General features: G+C 38.7%; 1 protein-coding gene across 5 annotated transcripts in view; it reads right to left on the bottom strand.

Moving 5' to 3' along the window:
* CNNM2 (cyclin and CBS domain divalent metal cation transport mediator 2) overlaps nt 1–27,304 on the bottom strand; it is a 154,222-nt gene that overhangs the window by 72,782 nt on the left and 54,136 nt on the right. The gene's annotated exons all lie outside the window — the stretch shown is intronic.

Genomic DNA, 27,304 nt, shown 5'->3' with positions numbered 1-27,304 from the left:
CAGGGGGAGATTTTTTGTTTTTTATGGGGGGGTAAGGAGGGGGAGAGGGGGAGAGAGAGTCTTTTTAAAGATTTATTTTTGAGAAGAGAGAGCAGTGCTGGTGGGTAGAGGGTCAGAGGGAGAGAAGCAGACTCCCTGCTGATGGCAGAGCCCCATGCAGGACTCCATCTCACAACCCTGAGATCATGACCCAAGCCAAAACCAAGAGTCAGACGCTTGGCTGACTGAACCATCTAGGCACCCCATAAAAACACCTATTTAAAAGAAAAAGCTAATATGCCAAATAACAAGTTTCAATAAATTTCAAAGGGCTAAAATCTGAGTAGTATTTTCTCTAATCACAGTGGCATGAGTCGACAAAGCAATAACAAAAAGATAACTAAAAAATTCCAAATACAGTTCTGAATTAACTATAAAGGAAACCACAAAGAAGATTTTTAAAAAGACACACACACACACACACACACACACACACAAACCCTGTAAAATGCAGCTAAAGCTGTGTTTTAATGGCAAATATATAGCCCTAAGACAAGTGGCTGAAAGATCAGTTAAAGTATCCATCTCAAGAAATTAAGAAAAGAACAGCAAATTAAACCCAAAGAAACAAGTAGTTGAGAGCAAAAAAAGAAATAGAATACAACATGCAATAGAAGGGTTCAATAGAATCCAAACTGGAAAGACCATGTAATTGGTTAAGTGCTTGGGCAAGATGAAACCAACGTGGGGGGGGGGGGGCTGGAGAGAAACACTACCAATGAATACTAGGAAAGAAAAGGAATCTCAAATATAGGTCTTGCAGATATTAAAAAGATACATAAGAACCTGTTTTGAATAATTTTTAAAAGATTTTGTTTATTCATGAGAGAAATAGAGATAGGCAGAGACCTAGGCAGAGGGAGAAGCAGGCTCCCTGTGGGGAACCCAATGTAGGATTCAATCCCAGGACCCCAGGATCATGACCTGAGCCAAAGGCAGATGCTCAACCACTAAGCCACCCAGGTGCCCCCTGAACAATTTTCAAGCACACATTTCAACAAAATTTCAAAAGTATATTCATTTGTAAGTTTAAATATAACAGATAAATTCCTAGTAAAACATCAAAACTAAGAAATAATGTAGTCCTGGGGAATCTGGCTGGCTTAGTTGGTAGAGCATGCAACTCAATCTCAGGATCTTGAGTTCAAATCCCATACTTGGCAGAGAGCTTACTTAAAAATAAAATGATATTGAGGTACCTGAGTGGCTCAGTTGGTTAAGCATCCAACTCTTGATTTCACCTCAGATCATGATCTCAAGGTTGTGAGTCTCACACTGGGCCCCAAACTGGCCATGGAGCCTGCTTAAGATTCTCTCTAGCAGCACCTGGGTGGCTCAGTTTCTTAAGCCTCCGTCTCTTGATTTTGGCTCAGGTCATGATCTCAGGGTCTTGAGATGGAGCCCAGCATGGGGCTCTGCCATCAGCAGGGAGTCTGCTTCTCTCCCTTTCCCTCTGCCCTTCCCCCATACTCACACCACTCTCTAGCTCTCGAAAATAAATAAATCTTTAAAAAGACTCTCTCTCCCCTTCCTAGCCCCTCTCTAAAAAAATAATAAAACAATTTTAAAAAATAGTATAGCCCTATAGCTATGAAATACATTAAACCCATTACTAAAAGTCATCTGCAAAGAAACTCTAGGCCCAACTGCTTCACCAGTAAACTTCCAAACATTTACACAATAGGAGCTATCTTACATGAACTACTCCAGAGACAGAAAAAAAAAAAAAAAAAAGGACTATCTCCTTCCCATTTTATGAGGCCAGTATTAAATTGGACAAGTTAAAACAAGGAATAACATACTCATCTCTCTCATTAGCAAAATATCAGCCAACCAATTCAAAGATTTATATAAAAGGGATAATATACCCCCAATTCCAAGGATAAAAGGTTAGTTTAACAACAACAAAAAGATCAGTGTAATTCATCATAGTAACAGAATAAAGGAGAAAAGTCACATACAATCACACAACAGTAGAGATCACATTTTATGGTATTCAACATCTACCCATGATAAAAACAAAACCAGGAGCTCCTGGGTGGCTCAGTCAGTTAAGCATCCAACCCTTGATTTGGGCTCAGGTCATGATCTCAGGATCATGAGCTCCAGTCCACACTGGGATCCTCATTCAGCAAGGAGTCTACTTGAGATTCTCCCTCCCTCTTCCTCTGCCCTGCCCCCTGCCCCTGCCCTCAAAATACATAAAATCTTAAAAAAAAAAAAAATCAAATTTACAATAAGAAGGAATCTCTTAATCTGATAAAGATATCTACACAAAATCTAAAACATACATCATACTTCAAGGTGGAATAAAAGTCTTCTCTGTGAAATGTGAAAGATGACAAGGATACCCACTATAACTTTAATCCACTTTATACTGGAGATCCTAAGCAGTACATTTAGGCAAGAAATGACAGAGTATAAGGTTTGGAAAAAAAAGAAAACAGTCATCATTCGCATAGGACATGACTGTGTTCACAACAAGGATTTATGTACCAAAAATAAGAACTACCAAATGAATTCACCAATTTGCTGGATTAAAGGTCAATATACAAAAAAAAAAAAAAAAAATTATACTTCTATATTTTTATTAGCCACTAACAATTGTTGAATAGAAAACTAAAAAACAAAACCATTTACAATAGATTTAACAAATGAAACTCTTGAGAATAAGTCAGCAAAATAAAATCTCTACAGAGAAAATAAAACCTCCACAAATTTATTGAAATTCAAGACAACATCAATAATGGAGGGCTACTGATATGCCATGTTTAGAGATTCGGACATTGTAAAGATCATCAGTTCTTCAAGTTGAGCTATAAATTCAATAAAATCACAATAAAAACTCCAGCAGATTTTTTTGTATGTGGGGAAACAGATACTAATTATAAAATTTAGATTAAAATGCAAAGGTCTAAGGAAGGCCAAGACAATCTTGAAATACAAAGTTTCGGGACTTATATTAGCAGCTATCAAGTCTTATACAGAACTAAAGTAATTAAGAGTGTGGCACTGGTACAAATAGAAATACTGACCAACTTCCTAGAACACAAAGTCCAGAAACAGACTCACACATTCATAAAGGAATCTCATATGTTGCGGGAGAGAATGTAAACTCAACCATTTTGAGAACTGTGCAGATTTACTGAAACAATGAAAATATCTCCTAGGACCTTGCTGCTCAAAGTGTGATCCAGAAACAGTACAACTGGCACCCCGTGGAGCTTGTTAGAAATGCAGACTCTCAGCCCATCCCAGATCTACTGAAGTAGAATCTACATTTTAACAAGACCCCAGGTGATTGATATGCACTCTATAGTCAGAGAAGCATTGCCCTGGAATCCAACAATTTTACTCCCTAGTATACACTTAGCAGAAATGCATACAAAGGTCTACCAGTATTGTCTATACAATATATTCATACTAAGACTATTAATGATGGCCCCAAACAGAAAACTACCCAAATGCTGAACAAGAGAAAATCCTATGACCACAAAATGGAGTAGCATTCAGCAAGGAGAAGGAACATTCTACAACTTAAAAATATAATGCCATATAAAAGCAGTAGCCCAAAAGAATAGGTCTTTTATGTTTTAATTTACATCAAGTACAACAAAGAGAAGAAACTATCAGTATTAAAGTCAGGGTGGTGGTTACTACCTGTAGAGGACATAGTAACAAGGAGGGAATAATGCTCTTATTTCCCAACGGGCAGTTTCACGTGGATGGGAAAACCCATCATACTGTATACTTGCATCTTGTATATTTTTCTGTATACACTATACTCCAATAAACAAGCACCAGAAGGCTAAATGGATGGATTATATATTTGTGTTTCAATAAATCTGTATTAGAATGAAATACACCAAAATCCTAAAAATAGTTCTCTCTGAGAGAGAAGATTTATAATGCTTATTTTCTTTTATTCTTCTGAGTTTCTCATTTTCTACCACTAAGGACACTAATCTATTAAATTATTTTACAAATTTTTGTGGAGGAAAATGGACAGATTACGCCTAGTGGTAACCTCCCAAGGGTTTCAGAGAAACTTTAAAGGACACTGGGGAACCACACAAGTATAACTGAATATAAACTTTTTTTTCCTAAAAGCTAACTTATAGCACCTACATATGGGGCAAATTAAAACAAAATTTATTCTGTTAACTACCATAATGTTTTCCAGTTTTCAAAGAGTGAGCCCACCTAGCTTAGAGAAAATGCAAACTTGCAATGCCTCAAGTTGAGCTTTGTTCAGGTTTGGGAAGAAAATATAACAGGAAATAAAAATTCCTTTTAGGTCATTAAACTACAGATATGTCTTTCATGTCAGTATTTTTGATGACCTTATTCCTCCCCCTTTTTAAACTGAGTTAACCTAATTCACATACCATACACTTAACCCATTTAAAGTATGTAATTCAATGGCTTTTAGTATATTCAGAGTTATCTATCACCATGATCTAATCCCAGAACTTCATCACCTCAAAAAGAAACCCTATGCCAATCAGCGGTCTCTGCATCTCCCAGCCCCTTACCCCCACCCTTAGGCAAATGCTAATCTGGTTTATGTCTCTATGGATTTGCCTATACTGGACATTCAATAATTTTTAAAGATATTTATTTATTTATTTAGATTTATTTATTCATGAGAGACACACACATACATAGAGGGAGAGACACAGGCAGAGGGAGAAGAAGGCTCTCTTCAGGAAGCCCAATGCCACACTCAATCCCAGATCCCAAGATCACACCCTGAGCCAAAGGCAGACAGACGCTCAACTACTGAGCCACCCAGGGATCCCCATTCAATAATTTTTTTTTTGGAGTTGGCAAAATACAAGTTTTACAATTCTTTTTTTTTTTTTTTTAAGATTTTATTTATTTGAGAGAGAGATTGGGAGAGAGCACGGAGAGCACACCAGCACAAATGGGGGAGAGGGAGAAGCAGGCTCCCTGGAGAGCTGTGAGCCCGACATGGAGCTCGATCCCAGAACCCTGGGATCATGATCTGAGCCAAAGGCAGACACTTAACCGACTGTGCCACCCAGGTGCCCCTGGTTTTACAATTCTTTTGTTAAATTTACTCCTGAGTATTTGTTGTATGTAAATTATACAGTTTTCTAAATTTCATTATCACATTTTTCTCTGCCAATGTAATGGAAATACAAGTGGCTTTAGTATATTGCTCTGTACGCTCCATGTCATCCCGCTGAACTCATTTATTCTAATAGTTTTACAGTAAACTCTTTAGGATTTTCAACGTACAAGAGCGTATCATCTTGCAAATAAAGTTTTACTTCTTCCTCTTCAATCCCAGTGCCTACCTTTAACCCTTTTTAAGGGTTATATATTATTCATTCTGTTATAATCACACTGAGGTGTTAAAGACTATTCTGCCTAGAGACAAGCAAGTGTTTTCAAGTTGCTCAAATTTGTTCACTCATTTTGAGTGAACAAATATACACTTGTATATATACATGAGGGATACAGGTCATTTTCTGTGTAACAGAATGTACATATTTTTTATAACAAAACGAGAGCCAGAGAATAATATAGTATAATACTTACATGGAGTTACATTTGATAGCCAAAGAAAAGGGTGGAAAGTACTTATCTTTTAAAGTATTAAGTAACTTGTCAATTATGCATATTGATGTGATTCGCCAGGCCATTCTAATTATCTTTGCCACCACAATAAATAAAACCCAGAGGAGCTTCCTTGCTCTAGATGCAAGTAAAACTATCCCCCTAATGTAAGTAGTATGCATTCACTGAGCTTCTACCCCATTGCAGGAAGCACATTTACATTAGGAAGAAAGCCACAAGCATGGCTTTGGTATAAATAAGGGACTAACCCAAAAGCTGGGTACAAGTGCCTGTGAAAATGTTTGTGTAAGAGCCACTTAAGAGGTTACAATATAATGTAGCTTCAACTTACAGGTGTAGAGCACAGAGACTACACTGTTAATAATATGGTATTTTAAACTTGAAAGTTGCTGAGTAGATCTTAAGCAACATACAGTAAAAAATAAGTTAACTATGTGAGGTAATGGATGTGTTAATTACCCTCTCTTGGTAATAATTTCACAGTAAATAGGTCTACCACATCATCATGTTGCACACTTCTGATACACCAAGTATATTTGTCTGTCATTCCTCAACCAATTAAAAAAAGCATAAAAGATTATATAAACTCTAAGTCAAATATCCATCAATGGGGGTGGGGGAGGGAAGACTTTGAATGCAGACATAGGACTATAAGCATGCTATGTGTCCTGTCTATAGAAGTCATATTAAACAATTTTTATTCTCAAGGAGATATTTATTCTATCCCTCATGATGTCTAGAGGTAATATTTTCATACTAGACATTATTCTTTCCATGTTTTATTCTTTAGGCTGCTACACATTATGATACACTCAGTTTTTGTTTTAAGAGTTTATTTATTCATGAGAAACAGAGAGAGAGGCAGAGACATAGGCAGAGGGAGAAGCAGGCTCCCTGTGGGGAGCTTGATGTGGAACGCGATCCCAGGACCCCAGGATCAGGACCTGAGCCAAAGGCAGATGCTCAACCACCACTGAGCCACCCAGGTGCCCCCTACTCAGTTGTTCTTAAAGGGAGAGGAAATAACTATAAAGTCATGTTTAGAAATCTAATGGGGGTACCAAGAAAAAAAAATAGATGTATCCTTCTTGCTTCATATTGTAGCTTTACCTCTGGATAAAATATATATTACATTGAAATATATTGAATATATATATTGAAAAATACATTACATTGATTTTACTTTTTTTTTTTTAAGATTTATTTATTTATTTATTTATTCAGAGAGAGAGAGAGGCAGAGACACAGGCAGAGGGAGAAGCAGGCTCCACGCAGGAAGCCCGATGTGGTACTCAATCCAGGGTCTCCAGGATCACACCCCGGGCTGCAGGCGGCACTAAACTGCTGCGCCACCGAGGCTGCCCTAACTCTAAGTGTGGAGAAACTTCATATGGGACCACACAATGGGTGCTCACTTAGGCAACACATATACTATAAAACAGGACCACACAATGGTACCTTTCATCTTTACTATTTGGGTTTCTCCTGAACTGCCTTCTCATAGAAATTCTACTTTACAAATATTTACAAACAGACTTAACCTAAATATAGCTGGTCTATGGCATTTAAAATTTACGTTTTTAGATAGATCCTGAATATTAATTAAATCTAAAACCTGTATTTCACATCTATATTCCTATTATTTTTATTTTTTTTATTTTTTTTTTTATTTTTTTTATTTATGATAGGCACACAGTGAGAGAGAGGGAGAGAGGCAGAGGCACAGGCAGAGGGAGAAGCAGGCTCCATGCACCGGGAGCCCAACGTGGGAATCGATCCCAGGTCTCCAGGATCGCGCCCTGGGCCAAAGGCAGGCGCCAAACCGCTGCGCCACCCAGGGATCCCTATATTCCTATTATTTTTAAATTAATCATCAGTATTTAAAATAAATGTATACTCAATATCTAGGTTATAAGCAGGCTAGAGTACTAAAAAAAAGGTTTCTAAGTTAGAAATTTCCCCCACAGAAGTCATAGATTTCATAAAAATCTATTTATTAGAGTTGTAAAATAGGATATTTAAAATATATAGACTCAGCAGTAATATGGAGTCAATAAACTTTTGCAGACTATCCCAGTAACCCAAGAAATGTTAACAAAGCATTTTTAGTACTTATTATGAGGGAAAAAAGCAAAGGAAGTTGAAATTTTAAGAGCATACCTTCTCCTCTTTATCCCTTTGGCTTATACCTAAAACCTTGGCAAGAAATTAACAAAACTGAAGAATGCCTTTAATGCACATTATGGTAATGTTCATGCAGGATATTCAGGAGCCCCAGTGTTCCCTCCCACCCCCCAGAGTGCTTTTCATATTTCATAGTACCTACTATATTTTTTCTTTTATTTATTTATTTATTTATTTATTTATTTATTTATTTATTTATTTATTTATTTATGATAGTCACAGAGAGAGAGAGAGGGGCAGAGACACAGGCAGAGGGAGAAGCAGGCTCCATGCACCGGGAGCCTGATGTGGGATTCGATCCCGGGTCTCCAGGATGGCGCCCTGGGCCAAAGGCAGGCGCCAAACCGCTGCGCCACCCAGGGATCCCCCTATATTTTTTCAAATGGTATTTCAGGGACATCTGGGTGGCTCAGTCTGCCTAGCATCTGCCTTCGGCTCAGGTCATGGATCTCAATCTCGAGGTCTTGGGATTGAGCCTCGAGTGGGGCTCCCTGCTCAGCAGAGAGTCTGCTTCTCCCTCCCACTCATGCTTGCTCTCTCTCTCAAATAAACCAGTAAAATCTTTTTTTTAAATGGTAATTTAAAGTCAAATATAAAAGAATCTCTATTTGAGGATATAGAAAATACCAATGAATTAGTTGTATGTAGTCAAACTAAATATGTTCACTATCATGAATACATTCATCTTCCTTACTCTGAAGACAATTATTTGCCAGTAATTCTACATTTCCAAATGCTCAGTGAGGTTTTCACTCAGGTGACAAGACTTTCACTCATCTTTGATCTTGAAGAAACATTAGGCATCAAAGAAAGACAACAGAACCCGAAATCTATAGCACGATCATCACTGACATTAAGTAACTTAGAGTTGCCTTGGTAAAAACAGGCTGAGGGAACATGGTGTAATGTTCCTTAAATGAAAGAGCAGTTCTCCAGGGCAGGAGCAAAGGTTTCTTTGTAGGGCTTGTGAGCATGCTCTGCTCCCTCTGACCTATGCAGGGACCTACTGCTCCCTGCAGCCCTCAAACCCACTTCCTCACAACTTCTCACTACACGCTCAAAATTACATTCTCACCCTTCCCCATATCTAGCCTTCAAACCCTTTATTGTTGGTCCTAAATGAACATTTGATCATCTAAGTTTGTTTATATTTTACTACTGGTTGTTTTCATGAATGGGCTCTAGAACTAGAAAATACTTTGCAGATATAAGGACTCACCTAGAAGTATCATCCAAATTTAAATGTTTCAATACTGCAACAAGTATTACTTTTCACGTGGTTACAAGAGAAGTTCAGCACTATCCTGTTTATCTCCTTTGTAATGGAGTGATACGGAGTCTAATTCCTTTCCTCTTGGGTCTGGGCTGACCCTACTAATTCACTAAGAACCAACAGAAATGATAGAATTTCTAAGACTAGGTCAGAAGAATGCTAGCTGTCTCACTGTGCTCTTTTGCGATGCTTCAACTCTGGCCACTCCATCTCCAAAGTCTCCCTGTTCAGATTCTCTCTCTCAAAATGCAGCCACTACACTGTAAGAGTCAAGTTACACAAAGGCCACGTGCAGGTGTTTTGGTCAACAGTCTCAGCTGAGGCCAACCTTCATCTCATAATGCCCACAGATTCTATGAATTTCCAACAGGGCATTGTAGGGATGGCTTGCTCTGTACCCTCAAGTTTAGGGCTCCTGCTCAGAGCCCTCAGAAGGCTAGTGATGACTCAAACAGCTAGGGCCTAGAGTCTGGAGACTTCATTTAAGTATCTGATAACTGGGCTAGGATGAATTGAAGGTTGGCCTCAGCTGAAAAAAAACAAAAAAGAGAATACTATCAAAATAATATTTGAAAAGAACACTGGTCTTCAAACTAAAATGGCCCACTTGTGACCAATACAATGAATTTTAAAAGCTCTATGTCAAGACATATCACTGTAAGCAATCTTCCGAAATACTAAAAACAAAACAAAAAACAGTCACCTACAATGGATCAAGAATTAAGGTAAGACTGGTCTCCTCATCAGTAAGACTAGATGCTAATAAACCAATCCTTTAAAACTCTCATAAAATTCTTTTCATCCTGGAATTCCATGCCTAACCCAACAGCCATCACATGTGCAGTCTGAATAAAAGGACCCAGAAAGTGTATTTTCTTCACATCCTTCCATACAATGGTCCTGAAGTATATGTTCCATTCAAAATCTGCGAATATGGCAAGAAAGGAGAGGGCACGGGATTTAGAAAACAACCTAACATGGGAAAACAATCACAGGAATTCACAGGACAATAGCTATGAAAAAGGTCTATAGTACTCAGTCCAGTTTGAGGCAAAAATGGGCTCCAGCAAGATTTCAGGGAGGGGAGGGAAAATAGAACTCAACAGATTATGTAACAGGGAGTCCGAAAATAATTGAGGATAATAAAAGGCAAAGACCTCAAAGAAAAACAATTAGGAAAAAAGCTGGGGGGGGGAGGGCACCTGGGTGGCTCAGTCCATTAAGCTTCTGCCTTTGGCTCAAGGGATGATCCTAGGGTCCTGGGATTGAGCCCCAAATAGGATTGAGCCCCCAAATAGGGCTCCCTGCTCTGTGGGAAGCCTGCTTCTCCCTTTTCCCTCTCCCTGCCACTCCCCTTTTTTGTGCTCTCATTCTATCAAATAAATAGAAGAAGAAGAAGAAGAAGAAGAAGAAGAAGAAGAAGAAGAAGAAGGAGAAGGAGAAGGAGAAGGAGAAGGAGAAGGAGAAGGAGAAGGAGAAGGAGAAGGAGAAGGAGAAGGAGAAGGAGAAGGAGAAGGAGAAGGAGAAGGAGAAAAGAAGAAGAGGAGGAGGAGGAGGAGGAAGAGGAGGAGGGAGAGGGAAAGAGGAGAAGGAGAAGCAGCAGTGGCAGCAAGTATATAAGAAAGGATATGTAATACATATAATACTAGGATTAAGTAAACAATATTTATATAGCCATAATGTGAATTTAAGATATTATTTTTAAGTGATCTCTACAACCAAAATGGGGCTTGAACTCAACCCTGAGATCAAGAGTCTCATGCTCCACAGACTGAGCAAGCCAGGCACCTCCTATCCAACGTTTAGATTCAACCTATACACAAATTAAAGTAATAAAAGGTAAAAAGAAAAATGTCACAACTTTGGAGTACAAGAAGGAGAGGAAATAAAAAGGCAGCACTACTGTTCTAACTACTGAAAACAGAAAAACAATAAAGAAAAAAAAATCAATGAAACCAAACTTTGGCTCTTTGAAAAGGTCAATGAAATTGATAAATCTGGGATCCCTGGGTGGCTCAGCGGTTTAGTACCCTGCCTTCGGCCCAGGGCGTGATCCTGGAGTCCTGGGATCCAGTCCCACGTCGGGCTCCCTGCATGGAGCCTGCTTCTCCTTCTGCCTGTGTCTCTGCCTCTCTCTCTCTCTCTCTCTCTCTCTGTCTCTCATGAATAGATAAATAAAATCTTAAAAAAAAAAAAGATAAATCTTCAGCAATATGAGGAAAAAAAGATCTAACACAAATTATAATATCAAGAATGAAAAAGGATTTCATTAAAGAATCTTAAAAGGATACTAAGATATTAAAAGCGTAAGAGAATACTACAAACAACTCCACAAATTCAACAACTTAGATGGACCAATTCTTTAAAAACTCCAAACTATCAAAACTCATCTAAGATGAAATACATAACTTGAACAGTCCCAGAACTAATAAAATTGAAAAATCTCTAGGCTCAGATAGTTTCACTAGTGAATTCTACCAAATGTTTAAAAAGGAAATAACACCAATTATTAATCTCTACTGAAAATGAAAGAGTATAAGGCACACCTATCAACTCATGTTATGAGACCACCATTCACCTGATACCATAGCCAGAGAAAAACAGTAAGAAAACTACAAACCAGTATCCCTTATAAAAATATATGCAACATTCTGCAAAATATTAGCAAATCAAGTCCAGCAATAGATAACATACTCTGACCAAGTGGGGTTTATTCCAAGAATTCAAGATTTATTCAATATTTAGGGGAAAAAGTACTCTACCATATTGACAACCAAAAGAAAAACCACATGCTCATATCAGATGCAGAAAGAGCATGTGATAAAAAAATCCAGTAAACATTCTTGATTAAGAACCCTCAGCAAACTGAATGTAACTGAGAACTCCATGAAGGGCATCTACAAAAAACTTAAAATTAACATACTTAATGGTGACTGATTGCTTTCCAAGGTGCAAGACAAGGCAAGGATGAGGCTCCTCTTCAACAGCATCCTAAAGTCCTACTCCATGCAGTAAGGCAAGAAAAACCAAGAAGTACAGATTGAGAAAAAAATTTTTTTCCCTATTCATGACAAGATTATCTGCATAGAAAATTCCCATTTTAAAAAACCAGAACAAAAACAAACTAGAAGAGATCACTGGTCACCAGGGGTTGGGATTGATGTAGGATATGACTGCAAAAGGATAGCACAAGAAGATTTTCAGGGTGGTGGAATGGTTCCGTATCTTGATCACAGTGGTTAACCAAATCTACATAGTCAGTACACCAAATAAAGTCAATTTTACATATCCTAGAAAAACAATTCTATTCCTTCTTCAATGTTATTATTCAATCATGCTCTCCTAAAGAGATCAATACAGTGAGTCGTGTTCCAAAAACTTAAAAATCAATGTAATGCCTACCATTTCCCCAACCTTCATTCCCAACAGATGTAATACATTTCTAACAAATTACTGAAGAACATTATGGCAAATTAGTCGTCTCAAGCTAGGCACATCTAATTCTGACAATATATAGTATATATAACCTGCCAATTTGCTTAAAATTTTCTGCCAACAACATTATTTTAAAGGCATAACTGAGTTAGCAAGGAGAGTAAGTGCCAGAAAGAAAGCAGAGGGATAAAATGCCAGATGTACATGAGCTATGTACCACCACCACCAAACCCCCCCACCAACTGGGATGATGGGTATGGAATAAGGTTTCAAAAACCAAGTGGGAACAAGCAAAGTATGTTTGATGTGGTGGACAAGTATTCAATATCCATTCTACTTCCCTTGTAGGAGGTCTACTCTGCACTATAGAGACTGGAGAATTAATGATTTCCCAGACCCCCTAACAGCTAGAGGTTCCTTTTTTTTTTTTTTTTAAGATTTTATTTATTTATTCATGAGAGACACGGAGAGAGGGAGAGAGAGAGAGGAAGAGAGGCAGAGACACAGGCAGAGGGAGAAGCAGGCTCCATGCAGGGAGCCCAATGCGGGACCTGATCCCAGGACTCCATGATCACTCCCCAGGCCGAAGGCAGGTGCTAAACTGCTGAGCCACCCAGGGATCCCCCCAGCTAGAGGTTCCTGATGTCATTTAGGTTCCACAGATCATGCGCACTAATATGAATTTGAGAAGTGAAATAGAGATGAAAACAAGATTCTGCTTCTTTGGCAATGGACACAGTCAAGCCATTTGATTTTTCTGCAGCACCATTAGCAGACTCTCTTAAGTGTCTAGTAAATAGCTTCACAAGTCTCAAGAGGTAAGGCGTGAACTCTGGTGTGAATCAAAGAAGATGAGAGATGTCTGGGTGGCTCAGTGGTTGAGCATCTACCTTTGGCTCAGATCGTGATCCCAGGGTCCCGGCATAGAGTCCTGCATGAGGCTCTTCACAGGGAGCCTGCTTCTCCCTCTGCCTATGTCTCTGCCTCTCTCATGAATCAATAAATAAAATCTTAAAAAAGAAAATCAAAGATGAGCATGGTTCTGGAATCAACAGCATTAGCTGAAGCTTCCTGTCCTGGTGGCTTCCTAGCCATGGCACTATGGTGCTGTTGTGTGGTCTTTACAACCCCAACTGAGCAGCACTTTTGTTGGCCCAGTTTTGTGGTGTGGCTTTGGGAATTGTTCCTAAGGACTCAACCCTGCTAGCTCCATAAGGGTGGGTAACCTCTGTTTTGTTCATCAATGTGTCCCCCAAGATCCCAGAACAATGCCAGCGCACAGATATTCAGTAAGCATTTGCGGGTTGAATGAACACAGCTAGAATCTATTTCTTCAAATCTTCCAACAATTTTGCAGTCATTTAATGCTTTATAGTAAGTAAAAAGTCTTCTATTTCAGCTTGCTTTATAGTAAACCCTCTCCTGCTTAAACAGTTCCAATTTTATGTCTGCAAAGTCACAACTTACATAAAGAGGAGAGTAGCAGCTAATATCTACATAAAGTCTGAACCTTCAAAGGGACATATCTTTAGGAAGAGTCAAATGCAAAAAATCTGCCCATTAAGCAAAGTGAGATGCTAAAGATGCTGCCTCTAGGCTCTATACAGGACAGAGATCTGCCCTAAAAATATTTAAGAATGGGACCCACACTCCGTACAGGTCTGAAATTTAAGTTTTTATTACCTGAGTGGTCCTGGAACCTGGAAATCAAGCAATTAACAACAGAAAACACTTCCTCAACCAAAGCTACACAGGATTCCCATAAAGCTCTCCTGCAAACAACAACAAAAACTCACAAAACCATAATAACAATAGACAAAACAATCTATTTACAAGCGAGAGGCAATGTATGAGACAAAGTTAGAATTCCAAAATTCAAATAATAGATTTCTCTTCAGAAAATAAAAAAAAGCTGCAGTAGTCCAAGCTTTTGACCAATTAAAGGGTGAAATCAGATAAACTAGCCCCTGCTGGTATATAAAGACCTCATCTCTCCTAGGTAACAACAAAAGTCTTAAACTTCTTCCTAAGAAGGGATCAGCTTTACAAAGTCACATGGCAATCCTGAGGAAGTTAGGCAACAGATGTCCAGCCAAACCAAATCAACCAAACCACTCTGGCCAATGGAAATGTCTAAGACATGCCATCCTACCAAAGCTTAAACTGCATGAATTTCTCAATGTATGTAAGAAGGAAATGTAACCATCAGAAATCTAAATACTATGGTAGGTTCAAAGGGAGTATGTATAATCCATTCATTCAATGATCATTTTCTGAGTATCAAGTTTGATAAGCTAGCTACAAAAATGATTAAGACAAGGACCATGTCCTAGAAGAACAAGATACAGGATATGGGATTTACTTTTAGTCAAAAAGACCTTTTTCATAAAGACTGATTATCCTCTATCTTGCACAAACTGATCTACCCATTGGTAGGGCAGGAATCACCTGTTTTCCACTATCAAACATCCTTCCTGGAGCACATATACCTGGGGAGGCTATAATTATGACTCCCATTTTCTAGATCAGGAAACTGAAGCTCAGTGAGGCTAACTTGATTTGCTCAAGATAGATCCCACAGTTGGGTAATGATAGCACACACAGAGGATCAAACCCCAGACTGACACCAAACCCTTTGCTTCTAACTAGTGGCATCCGTGCGGCAGGCCTAAGAATCTGGGACTGGCAAGGAATCACACTCCTGCTCTCAAGTAGGTAGACAGTATACCACTTAACCTCCCAGGCCACCCCTCTGCACATACTCTCCCCCCTCTCCAACCTCACTGATTACTATTCTAAAAAGGAAAGGAAATGGGAGTTTGTTCCTTATTTAAGACTGCCCAAAAAAAAAAAAAAAAAGACTGCCCACCACGAAGCCTGGTTCTTGAGCAAAATCTTTGATGAATAGTTTATTCTGGGAGCAAGAATGCTAAGGTATGTGACTCTTGCCCTCAGAAAGCTTAAGTTTAGTTTATGCCCAAAGAGGACTTGCTCAAACTGTCCCCATATATGTAGCATGTTCAGGGATTACAACACAGATGCACATACATGTCAATGTGTGTGGTAGATCTAACAGCCATGTAAATGCACATATACAGAGAAAAAGCTGTAGAATTTCTCAAAAAGAAAAAAGTCCTAGTAGTTTCAATCTGCTTATTAATAATGTAATAATTCATATACCTGAGCTAAATGTATCTTTACTTGATCTAGGAGGAAAAAAAATAAAAGTTTTACTAAATACAAGTACCAATATAACCAAGACATCAATGGTTACTGATTCAACTATTACGAACTCTTTCAAAGTAGCCTCAAGCACTTTCAAGTATCATTTACATGCAAAAGCAAGGCTCAGGTAATTGCAAATTCCTTAAGGATACTAAGTAACACATTATGGTTCAAGTGTTTAATGTATATATATATGTGTGTGTATGTGTGTGTGTGTGTATACATACATACATATACAAATGGTAATATACATTGAAAAAATACTCATTTTTAAAATTTTTTTTATTTTTATTTTTTATTTATTTATGATAGTCACAGAGAGAGAGAGAGAGGCAGAGACACAGGCAGAGGGAGAAGCAGGCTCCATGCACCGGGAGCCTGACGTGGGATTCGATCCCGGGTCTCCAGGATCGCGCCCTGGGCCAAAGGCAGGCGCTAAACTGCTGCGCCACCCAGGGATCCCAAAAAATACTCATTTTTAAAGCTAGTTTAGACTGGCCTTCCCTCTATTCTCTCAAACTTTCCAAATTAGTATGGCTTTATTATGCGTAATATAATTTAAGAAAAAAGTAATCAAAATTCTAAGAGTTCAAGCCAAATATAAAAGGGTGGGAGATCCGGACGCCTGGGTGGCTCAGCAGTTGAACGTCTGCCTTCAGCTCAGGGCCTGACCCCGGGGCCAGGGATCAAGTCCCACATCAGGCTCCCTGCGAGGAGCCTGCTTCTCTCTCTGCTTGCATCTCTGCCTCTCTCTCTCTCTCTCATGAATAAATAAATAAATCTTTAAAAAAAAAAGAGTGGGAGAGCAACGGAATGGAGAAAATTCGATGGCACAGTTCCAATCCTGACATCACACAGCACCATTTAAAAAGTGAGGAAGTAATCCAAAAGAAATATTAATAAATATCCATTTTAATCAAGGTCTTATTTTCTTCCATTAATTGTTTCCATCCTGTTTTAGTTAGGAAGAATTTCATGAGGGGGACAAAGGAAGGAAAAGGAACATACTCTTTTATAGTTTCAATTTCCTAGAACCACAACAGAAAATATAAAAATTGGGTCTCAATCCTGGAGATCTCTTTTTTCTCCTCAACTGTAATGAAGATTCTCTAGTTCTCCATGTAGCTTGGGGGACAAGGTAAAAGAAATGAGAAAGTGGATTTGCACAAAAGGTCTTTAAGGCACTTGCACATTAAGACGAAAATACTGGGGGATCCCTGGGTGGCTCAGCCATTTAGCACCTGCCTTTGGCCCAGGACGTGATCCTGAAGTCCCGGGATCGAATCCCACATCAGGCTCTTTGCATGGAGCCTGCTTCTCCCTCTGCCTGTGTCTCTGTTGCTCTCTGTCTGTCTGTGTGTGTGTGTATGTGTGTGTGTGTCATGAATAAATAAAATCTTATAAAAAAAGCCAAAAATGCTCCCTTCACACCTCACAAATTAAAAAAGGCAAAGAGAATAGAATATCAAAATTACACTAAAGATCACTCTACTCCATTACAGAAATCCATATAAAAAGATCAGTGAGCAATGTTCTGGATGATAAAGTGGGCTCGTTCTTTCCTCATCTCTTTCACTGGCCTTGTGCCCGGTCTACCTGAAAGCTTAAGGGACAGGAAATATAGGGGATGTTATGATTGTCATCATTAAGGTATACTGTTCTTACAATCACAAATTACCTTTTGTGAACCAGGAGCCCCAGAGTTTAACAAATCAATTGAAGAGGACATTAAAAAGTCCCAAAGTATTCGTAAGTGTTTCATTTTCTTAGTGTAAGTCATGACTCACTTCTATTTTAAGAACCCACATATAGCAGATATTTTTTTTCTCCCCTAACATCTCAGGTAAGGCTAAATAAAAAGGTTTTATTTGCAGAAGTAGCCTCACAAAAAAAGGGAAGGAGGAAGAAAAGAAGGAAGATCACAGTTAAGTTTTTAGAAGACACAAGAGTCCCTCACCAAGTGAATACTCTTCTTCAGGAACTGTTCAGAATGGCTAAAGATAATGGAAGGTTTCCCTGCTCATCCCGACCATTTGCCTGGGCTTGAGCAAAGGGTTTTGTCTTACTTATACTGATACAGGTGAAGGGGGACTGTTAAACTTACTTTTATTAGGTTTACCTAGTAAAACTCAATATTCAGAATTAAATTTGGACCTGTCTAGTGCATGAAAAAAGCCAAGAAAACAAGAAGAGAATCACACTGTACAAAATGAATAGTATCTTTCTATAAGAACCAATGTAATTTGGCAACCAGGGTTACTATAGGGAATTTCTTACTCTAAATCCTATACCCAGGACCCCTAATCTTTTTAAATTTTTAGGAGTCAAAATCATCCCTTTTGAAAGGACTCATTCACAAGGGACTCCTGGAGCAGCTGAAGAGAATGAGCAAGTTCAGTCATAAAAATCATGAAACCCTCACTTCTTGGAGTATATTCTCATTGATCAAAACTCCATGATGGTTATGATGCCGGATTCAAGAGTCTTGTTTCTAATTATGGATGGAACGATTGCTTTCCTGAATGCTATTTTTGGGTATAGTTAACAATTGCTGGGAAAAAAAATAGGGAAATTAACGATCAAAGAGAATTTCAATGCAAAATACTTCAGTCAAATTAGTAAATAAAGAGCTGAAGTCTCTGGAAGCTCTAGGTAGGCTGCTGAACCTAGATATGCCCGAAAGTTGTATGCCATATTATATGTATCATATGAGCATTCTTCTGGGGGGAAAGTCCATACTTTTTAATAGAATTCTCAGAAAGATATACCAACTTTTAAAATAATTGTAGCCCTAGGGGATTCCTTTGAGGTCAAATGAAAGTGCTTTCATTGTATGTGTCTGGTTAACTGTTATTTGGATCAGTAAGTATTCACAGGTTTTAGTCTAAAAGTTGTTAATGCCACTGACTGCAGTAAGGGCTCAGAGGCCTTCTGTCCAATGCCTTTTCAATTTTCTAAGTCAATTAAGTAATCTGGTGCACACAGTGGTTCATAGCAATATAGGCTCCAGACTTCTCTACTGCCATAGTTCAGACCTTCACACCAGTGCCTCACAGAGAAGCCAGGAGAATCTACTAGAGCCTCAAAGTTGTTTCTAATTTAAGAGGGAAAAAACGATACTACCTGTAACACACATTTCATAATACAGCTGTTGGGAGTGACAGTGTTGAACCAAAGAAGCTAATATTCACGATATACTGGTGCCATTTTGATGCCAGTTTCAGTAGTGATGTAATAACACTGCCAACACCTTGTTCTCACAAAATAATAACATTAAAAAACCACAGCACCTCCCACAGGAGGCTTCTTATGTAATTACAACACAGCTAAGGACACCTGTACCTAGAAATGCTCCTTATAGAGCACCATCTCATCTCTCAATCTCTTTCCACAATTCTACCCCAACTAATCTATCTCCTCCTCCCCATCAGCTTTTTTACCCCAAAGTAAAACACTCATCTCCCTGTTTTATCCACCCTCCTGTTCTACTAGTTCATTCACCACAAGCTAGGTCTGAGATCACTTCTCTAGGTAGAAGGAGACAGGAAAGAAAGACTACTATAGACTAATAATTTTCTATTTTTGTTTTTCACCTGTCACATGTATATGGCAGTGATCTTCGTAACTTCTAAAATACTACAGAATTATAGTAAGGTAAACAATCACCAGTTAACTCACGAATCCTAGTAATGAATGGACTTCCACTGAGACTCTCCATCCTTATCATAAATACAAAAATTTAGTACCAAGTAACCAGAGTCTCAAATCCAGTCATCCCATTACTCACGTTTAAGAAGCCAGAGGAGGCAGTCCTTATCATTTATCTGGTAAATAAATCTTGCAGCTTATTTTCAAGACTCTTACTCTCTCTCTCTCTCTCCCCCCTCACCTTTTTCTAGTGGTTCCTTCTGCTCAGCCTTTCCCCCTCAGTTCACACTTGCCTTACTCAGCCCCATCTGTGTGTATGCTCGTGCTGAAGCCCTCCCCTATCATTCCAAGAAAAATCCTCTCTTTTATATTTTCTAGCACTTGTTTACCTGGAGATGTCTATATCCCCTTCCTCAAGAGAAAGTCTCTATCTTTGAATCTCCAGCACCTGGCAGGTACTGGAGACAGATACTCCACTACATAGTGAATAAATGTGTCTACCACCTCTGAGATACTGGTTCATATTCTCACCCTTTTTCAAGACTTTGCTCCAGATTCTGGTTTTCTCTGAAGACTTCTCTGATGCACCTCTTCTATACAATCTGCTACTACTCTTACCATCTTAGCAGTTTTTTCCTTCCTTCAACAGATAGTCTCAGAGCTTCTATACAATCCAGGCACTGCCCTTAGGCCTGGGAATAAAGCACTGAATGAAACAGATAAAAAATCCCTGCCCTCGTGGAACATACATTCTAATTGGGGAATGGTGAGGGTACACCGAACATCTCATTCAATTTGAACTTTATTATAATTCACTTCTTTTGATTCTATATTGATTCACTTGACTGTCTGGAATCCTGTGGTAAATCATCTGCAAAAAAGCCACCAATAATCCCTCCTATCCCTGTAGGCATAGTACTGCTCCTTCTATCAAAAAGGTAGAGTTTACTTCCTTTCTACCTGAACCTGAGCTGACTTGTTTTGATCAAGAGATCTGCAGAAGTGACTGCTGTACTAGTTCTGGGCCTAGGCCCTAGGAGCTCTGACAGCTTTTACTCCCTTGGAAGACAGATACCATGTAAAGAAGTCCAGGCCATATAGCTAGAGAGAAAGAGTCTGAGGATGAGTAACCACATAGCAAGAGAGAAGAACCATGGCACTCTAGCTGCCAGTCAGCACAAAACCCTCAGACCTTTCAGCCCTGTCCAACTACCAGGTCAACACAGCCACATAAGTGAGCCCAATTAAAGCCATATGGAGCATGGAGGAGAGTCATCTCTGATAAATTCCTTGCCTGCCATATCATGACCGATAAAATGGTTGTTTTAAGCTTCTAAATTTGGATGTGATTAGTTAGCAATCATGAAGAAACTGCATTAACAGGACTATGCTCTTAACCACAGTCAAAAACACGAGTTTCTATATTTTATGACCTTTCATTAGGTCTATTAGGGTTAGGTAAAAAGTAAACATTAAGCCAATATTTGATGAATATATGTAAAACTAAATAAGAAGATTCTAGGAAGATGGAAGAGCAACAAGAATCTATCTTCCTGATAACACTTGTGGTATACAATATATAAACTTGCTGAACACACTATGGTGTACACCTGAAATTTAACATTGTGCTAACTAGACTCAGAAAAATTAAGTCATTTTTAACGTTAAAAAAAAAAATTTCAAGGTACCTAGATGGCTCAGTCAGTTAAGTACCTGACTCTTGATTTTAGCTCAAGCCATGGTCTCAGCATTCTGAGATGGAGCCCAAAGGACTCTGCACACAGCACAGAGTCGGCCTAAAATTGTTTCTCTCTTCCTCTTCCTCTCCCTCTCTTTCACCCCACCCTACTCACCCATGCAAAGTCTCTTCTCCTTTTCTCTAACAAATAAATAAAGCCTTTTTCTAAAAAAATCTATTTTCCTACCTGGATAACAATTGCATCCACAGAATGAAATCTGTCTGATGTTACTATTACTATTTTGGAACTCTAAGTCTTTTGAAAGCCTGCAACTTTTAGGCAAAGACTCAAATGGTAAATTGCCATTAGTTTCAGTCAGTTTTAGCTCTTAGTACAGTAATACCTACCAATCCTCCACCCCTAGACCCTTGGCAGGCAACTCTGAGGGTTCTTGGAACAGCACACATGCAGCTTATGGTAACAAGGGTGGGCAAGAAGGACAGTCTTCCAAGGATCAGGAATCTCTGTTCCGACTGCTGAATGCTGCCCCAGATCACAGAGTATAGACAAGGGGGTGAGCAGGCCTCATAGTTGCAACCTCCCCTCACTGCTGCAAGCCTCTCCTCTTCTGGCTGAAGTGGATTGCCAGGGAATTTATTTATTCATTTATTTTTTTTGCCAGGGAATTTAAAGAGCCTAAGCCCCTTTCTCCCCTTTTGGGAGCCAGGCATTAAAGACGTTAAAAAAAACAACTGCATATATGGAAAAAAAATAGAAAGTGACTGTGCATGTGTAGGCAAAGGCTCAGAAAAGACCTCAGCATACCTCAAGTTTATACCTCTGGCTGATCTTCAGCACAGAGACAGCTTACAATTTCAAAAAATAAAAGAATAACCAAGAAAAGAGAGCACCAGGAAAGGAGAAGAATCCACTTTCCAGAGTTACCACATGTGATTATTCAAATGTCCAGTGTTCAACAACAAAAATCACAAGGCATAAATAGACAGGAAAGTTTGAAAGTTTGGCCCAAACCAGGGGAGCGGGGAGGAGTGGGTTTCAACAAGAACTGTCCCTAAAAAAGACTTCTTGGCAAATATACTGAAGATTTTAAAACACATTCTTAAAAGATGTTTAAAGAACTAAAAGATGTGGAGAAAGTATAGAAAATGATATATGAGCAAAATGGAAATAAAGAGACAAAAAACCTAAGACCACCAAAAAACAACAACAAATCTACAGCTGAAAAGTACAGTAACTGAAATTCAGTAGTGGGATTCAAAGGCAGATTTGAGTAGACAAAAGAATCCACAAACTTGAAAACAGGACAATGGAAATTATCAAGTCAAAGAACAAGAAAAACGGAAGAAAAGCAAAGAGAACTCAAAGGAACCGTGGGATACCATCAAGTGGACCAACATGTGTATTATGGGAGTTCCCAGGAGACTTGGAGTAACATGAATATGAACATCCAAGAAGCTCAACAAACTCCACATAACATGAACTCAAAGATATCCGCACCAACACACAGGATAATCAAACTTTCAAAAAAGACAAGACAGAGACTCCTCAATGTAGCAAGAAAGAAGCAAATCTTCACTTACACAAAGGGATCCTCAGTACCTCAGTAAGATTATTAGATTCCTCACCAAATTTTGGTGGTTAGCAAACTGTGGGCGGATAGAATCAAAGTATTAATATAAAAAAACAAAACAAAACCCTATCAATCAAGAAATCTATATCCAGCAAAACTGTCCTTCAAAAGAGAGATATGGAGACATCCCAAGATAAACAAAAACTGAGAGGACTCAGGACCACTTGAACTGCCCTGTAAGAGTCCTGAAAGGTGAAGAGGACACTAGATAATAATTCAAAACCATATGGAGACTATCTCAATAATGGCAAATACATGGGCAATTATAAGACCTAGTATTATTGTTTTTTTTTTAAGATTATTTATTTATGTATTCATAAAGACACAGAGAGAGAAGGGCAGAGACACAGGCAGAGGAAGAAGCAGGCTCCATGCAGAGACCTGATGTGGGACTCGATCCAGGGTCTCCAGGATCAGGCCCTGGGCTGCAGGCGGCGCTAAACTGCTGAGCTACCAGGGCTGACCAGACCTAGTATTATTGTAACAATGATTTGTAACTCCACTTTGTTTTCTACCTGAGTTATGAGACTAACACATTTAAATAAAAGACAATTTGCAGTGTATTACTGAATTTTGGTTTGGAACTCCAAATCTTGGATATATCATGTCATTTCCCGGTATCTACAAAGAAAATAGCTATTGAATATACAAAGGAAGTGAGAAAACAATTTCAATACTTGAAATACACATACCCACACACAAAAGTATACATGTGCATGTACACATGTGTGGAAGTGCATACATGTATATACACACACAAAAATAAACACAGAAGACAGTAATCAGGGAAATGAAGGACAAAAAGCCCTAAGGCATACAGAAAACAAATAGCATAATTATAGAAGTCTGTCTTTAACAGTAATTATTTTAAATGTAAATGGATTAAACTAGGGCACCTGGGTGGCTCTGTGGTTGAGTGTCTGCCTTTGGCTCAGGTCATGATCCCAGGGTCCCAGGATCGAGTCCTGCATCAGGCTCTCCACAGGGAGTCTGCTTCTCCCTCTGCCTGTGTCTCTGCCTCTCTATCATGAATAAATAAATAAAATCTTTTTTTAAAGAATGGATTAAACTCCAATCAGCAAGACAGATTAGCAGAATGGATAAAAATAGATGCTCCAACTCAATGCCATCTACAAAAGACTTACTTGAGATCCAAAGACACAAACAGGTTGAAGGTAGAAGGATGGAGGTGCACCTGGCTGGTTCAGTCAGTAGAGTGAGTGACTCTTGATATCAAGATTGTGAGTTTAAGCCCCACACTGAGGATAGAGATTACTTAAAAATAAAATATTAAAAAATAAAAATAATAAAAGGAGCATCTGGGTGACTCAGTTGGTTAAGCATCTGCCTTTGGCTCAGGTCATGATTCCAGGGTCCTGAGACTGAGCCCTGCATCATCAGGGAGTCTGCTTCTCCCTCTCCCTTCACCCCTCCCCCTGCTTGTGCTCTCTCTCACTCTCTCACAAATAAGAAAGAAAGAAAGAAAGAAAGAAAGAAAGAAAGAAAGAAAGAAAGAAAGAAAGAAAGAAAAGAAAAGAAAGAAAGAAAAGAAAAGAAGGAAAGATGGATGGAAGATTATCCCTTGCTAATAGCAACCAAAAAAGTGAAGATGTGGCTATACTACTCTCAGACAAAATAAAATAGACTTTAAATGAAAAAGGTTACAAGAGACAAAGGATTTTATCTATTAATGAAATATTCAATGTAGCAATAAGATATAACTATAAACCCTTATGCACCTAATGACAGACGATCAAAAGCAGGGGCACCTAGGTGGCTCATTCGATTAAGTGTCCAACTCTTGGTTTCAGCTCAGGTCATGATCTAAGGGTTGTGTGATCAAGCCCCATGTTGGGCTCTGTATCTAAAATAAACAAATCTTTAAAACAAAACAAAAACAACAACAAATGAGACTGTAGTTTTTTGGCCTTTGAGAGCCATTCACTTTGGAAGCAAGGGACCACAAGGACTTCCTGTATCTAGCTCTGATGATGAGGAACTTGATGGGTAAAAAAAGCTTTGAGAATTCTCAATGATGTTTTAAGAAGAATTTTGGCTTTATTAGACAAAATAGGAAGATTTAGAGGAAGAGTCGTAATTAAGTTAAACATGGGGTGAGAAGAGGAATAACATGTTTCAGATAGAAAGGAAAAAATCAACTATTCAAATTCTTTTGGGGAAAAAACCCAAAAAAACAGACTAAACAATTTGGAGCAATTCAGAATTCAAGGTCTGCCAACATTTCCTACACAAAGCAGGAATTTGGTTCAACTGTTGAAGAAAGAAAAGATTCTCTTTCATGTTAGAAAATATTAGCAAAATTTGGTCTTTTTGTGTTAAAAGAGGCTATAATTCAAAAGAGAATAGTGATAAGATTATCACACAATTATATTTAAGTTATATTCTGGGCTTAGACTATCAGACATCTCATTGTAGAGATTTCCTAAGCCTGTTAACACATAGGTCTTCAAAAGTCACTAATAACATCAAAAAATTGTTTCCAGCAAAAACACTATATGCAGAGACTTGGGGCCACTGCTATAGCTTAAAAGATAATAATTCCCCAACTTAATGGCTACTGGGAACTAATAAAAATCTGGGATTCTGGGGGCAGCCCTGGTGGCGCAGCAGTTTAGTGCCGCCTGCAGCCCAGGGTGTGATCCTGGGGACCCAGGATCGAGTCCCACATCGGGCTCCCTGCATGGGGCCTGCTTCTCCCTCTGCCTGTGTCTCTGCCTCTCTCTCTCTCACTCTGTGTCTCTCATGAATAAATAAAAATAAATAAAAAATTTTAAAAATCTGGGATTCTGATCCTTAATATATTAAGATGTCTTTTTTTTTTTTTTTTTTTTATGATAGTCACACAGAGAGAGAGAGAGAGAGAGAGGCAGACATAGGTAGAGGGAGAAGCAGGATCCATGCACCGGGAGCCCGACGTGGGATTCGATCCCGGGTCTCCAGGATCGCGCCCTGGGCCAAAGGCAGGCGCTAAACCACTGCACCACCCAGGGATCCCTATTAAGATGTCTTTAAAAGATTTTGTTTACTTGAGAGAATGAGTGAGCATGAGAGAGAGCACAAGCAGGGGGAGAAGGAGAGGGAGAAGCAGACTCCTTGCTGAGCAAGAAGCCCAACGTGGGGCTCAATCCCAGAAGCCTGAGATCATGACCTGAGCCCAAGGAAGATGCTTCACTGACTGAGCCATACAGGTGCCCCTATATAACATTCTATTTAAAGTCATCTTACTGTTCAGCTTTCTTAACTTGGTCAGGTTAGCCTTGGCTATCCCATTAATTGTATGAACACACAAAATTTTAACTGTCTTCACTCTATCTATAAGGTACATTCATTTATTCATTTGTTCAATCAACAAGTGTCTACTGAGCAACAAATGCTAGTCAACAGCAGTCTGAAAATTTACTATCTAAGTGTTGTATAAAATGACAGGGTTAGATAAAAGTGCTATCCCTTTAAGGTCTACATATCCCTAATTACATAATAGAGCATGTACATCTACTACTTACCTGGAACATTAAGGAAAGCAAAAAACAAGTTTGTCACTGATAACATAAGAAGGACCTGGCTGGCTCAGTCAGTAGAGGATGTGCATTTAGATCTCAGGGTCGTAAGTTCAACCCCTACATTGGGCATAGAGCTTACTTAAAAATATCTATTTTATATGTGTTACATATATCATATATTTTATATATATCACATATATATTATACACACACACACACACACACACACACCTGAGCAAGTTTCAATCCCAGCAGCAAATTTCTAGCTCTGTTGCAAGTTCCTGCCCTACTGATTAAAGTCAGTATCTGTGTTAAACAAAGGTACACAAAAATGTGAATCTCTCTGAATTATGAAATGCCTGAAATGGTTAAATAGAACACCACAGATTGGTTATTTAAACTTAAGTAAGCTCATGTTTGAGAAACAACATTTTATGTTAAGCTTATTTGTAGAAGGCTTTCTATAACTTTGGTTTAATTAATGTTAATTTTCCATACACTCAGAAGTTTATACTGCAGTATATGTTTACTGAATGTAATACCAAGCACAAAACTGTACTGTAACTCAGTCACTGATGAGATTAAAAACATGTTCTCCAAACACTTGCCTGAAATAACAATGAAAGTATTGTCATCTAATTCAGAACTCAACAAAATACATTCATATATACCAGTAGGAACACCCTTGTTTCCAGCTGCTTACAAGTTCCAGAGTCATAATTAATACACTGATGAAAACAATTACTTATATCTGAAAGCCCTAAAGCCACAAAGAACTAACTACTAATCAAAGCTTTACAGTCTTGATTACACAGGGGAATGCAGTTAGGCCTAGCAAATAACCCAAAGGGGAGCCAGTTAATCTCTCCTGCAAATTGGTAATGTTTTTCCTCTCTTCTCTGCCAAATCCTTGAAGGAACACACTTCACATACAAAGATTCATTAAAATAGCCCTAAAAATACCTCATATTCCTGAGATTTAATCATTTTCATTTACCTAACATTCAATATGTACTTACCATTGCAGGCCCTGTGCTGACAC

Source organism: Canis lupus, chromosome 28 (genome assembly GCF_003254725.2).
Source record: "Canis lupus dingo isolate Sandy chromosome 28, ASM325472v2, whole genome shotgun sequence".
In the NCBI taxonomy this organism is placed as follows: Eukaryota; Metazoa; Chordata; class Mammalia; order Carnivora; family Canidae; genus Canis; species Canis lupus.
The sequence above is the reverse complement of the archived record's forward strand: the minus strand, read 5'-3'. Positions and strand labels throughout refer to the sequence as shown.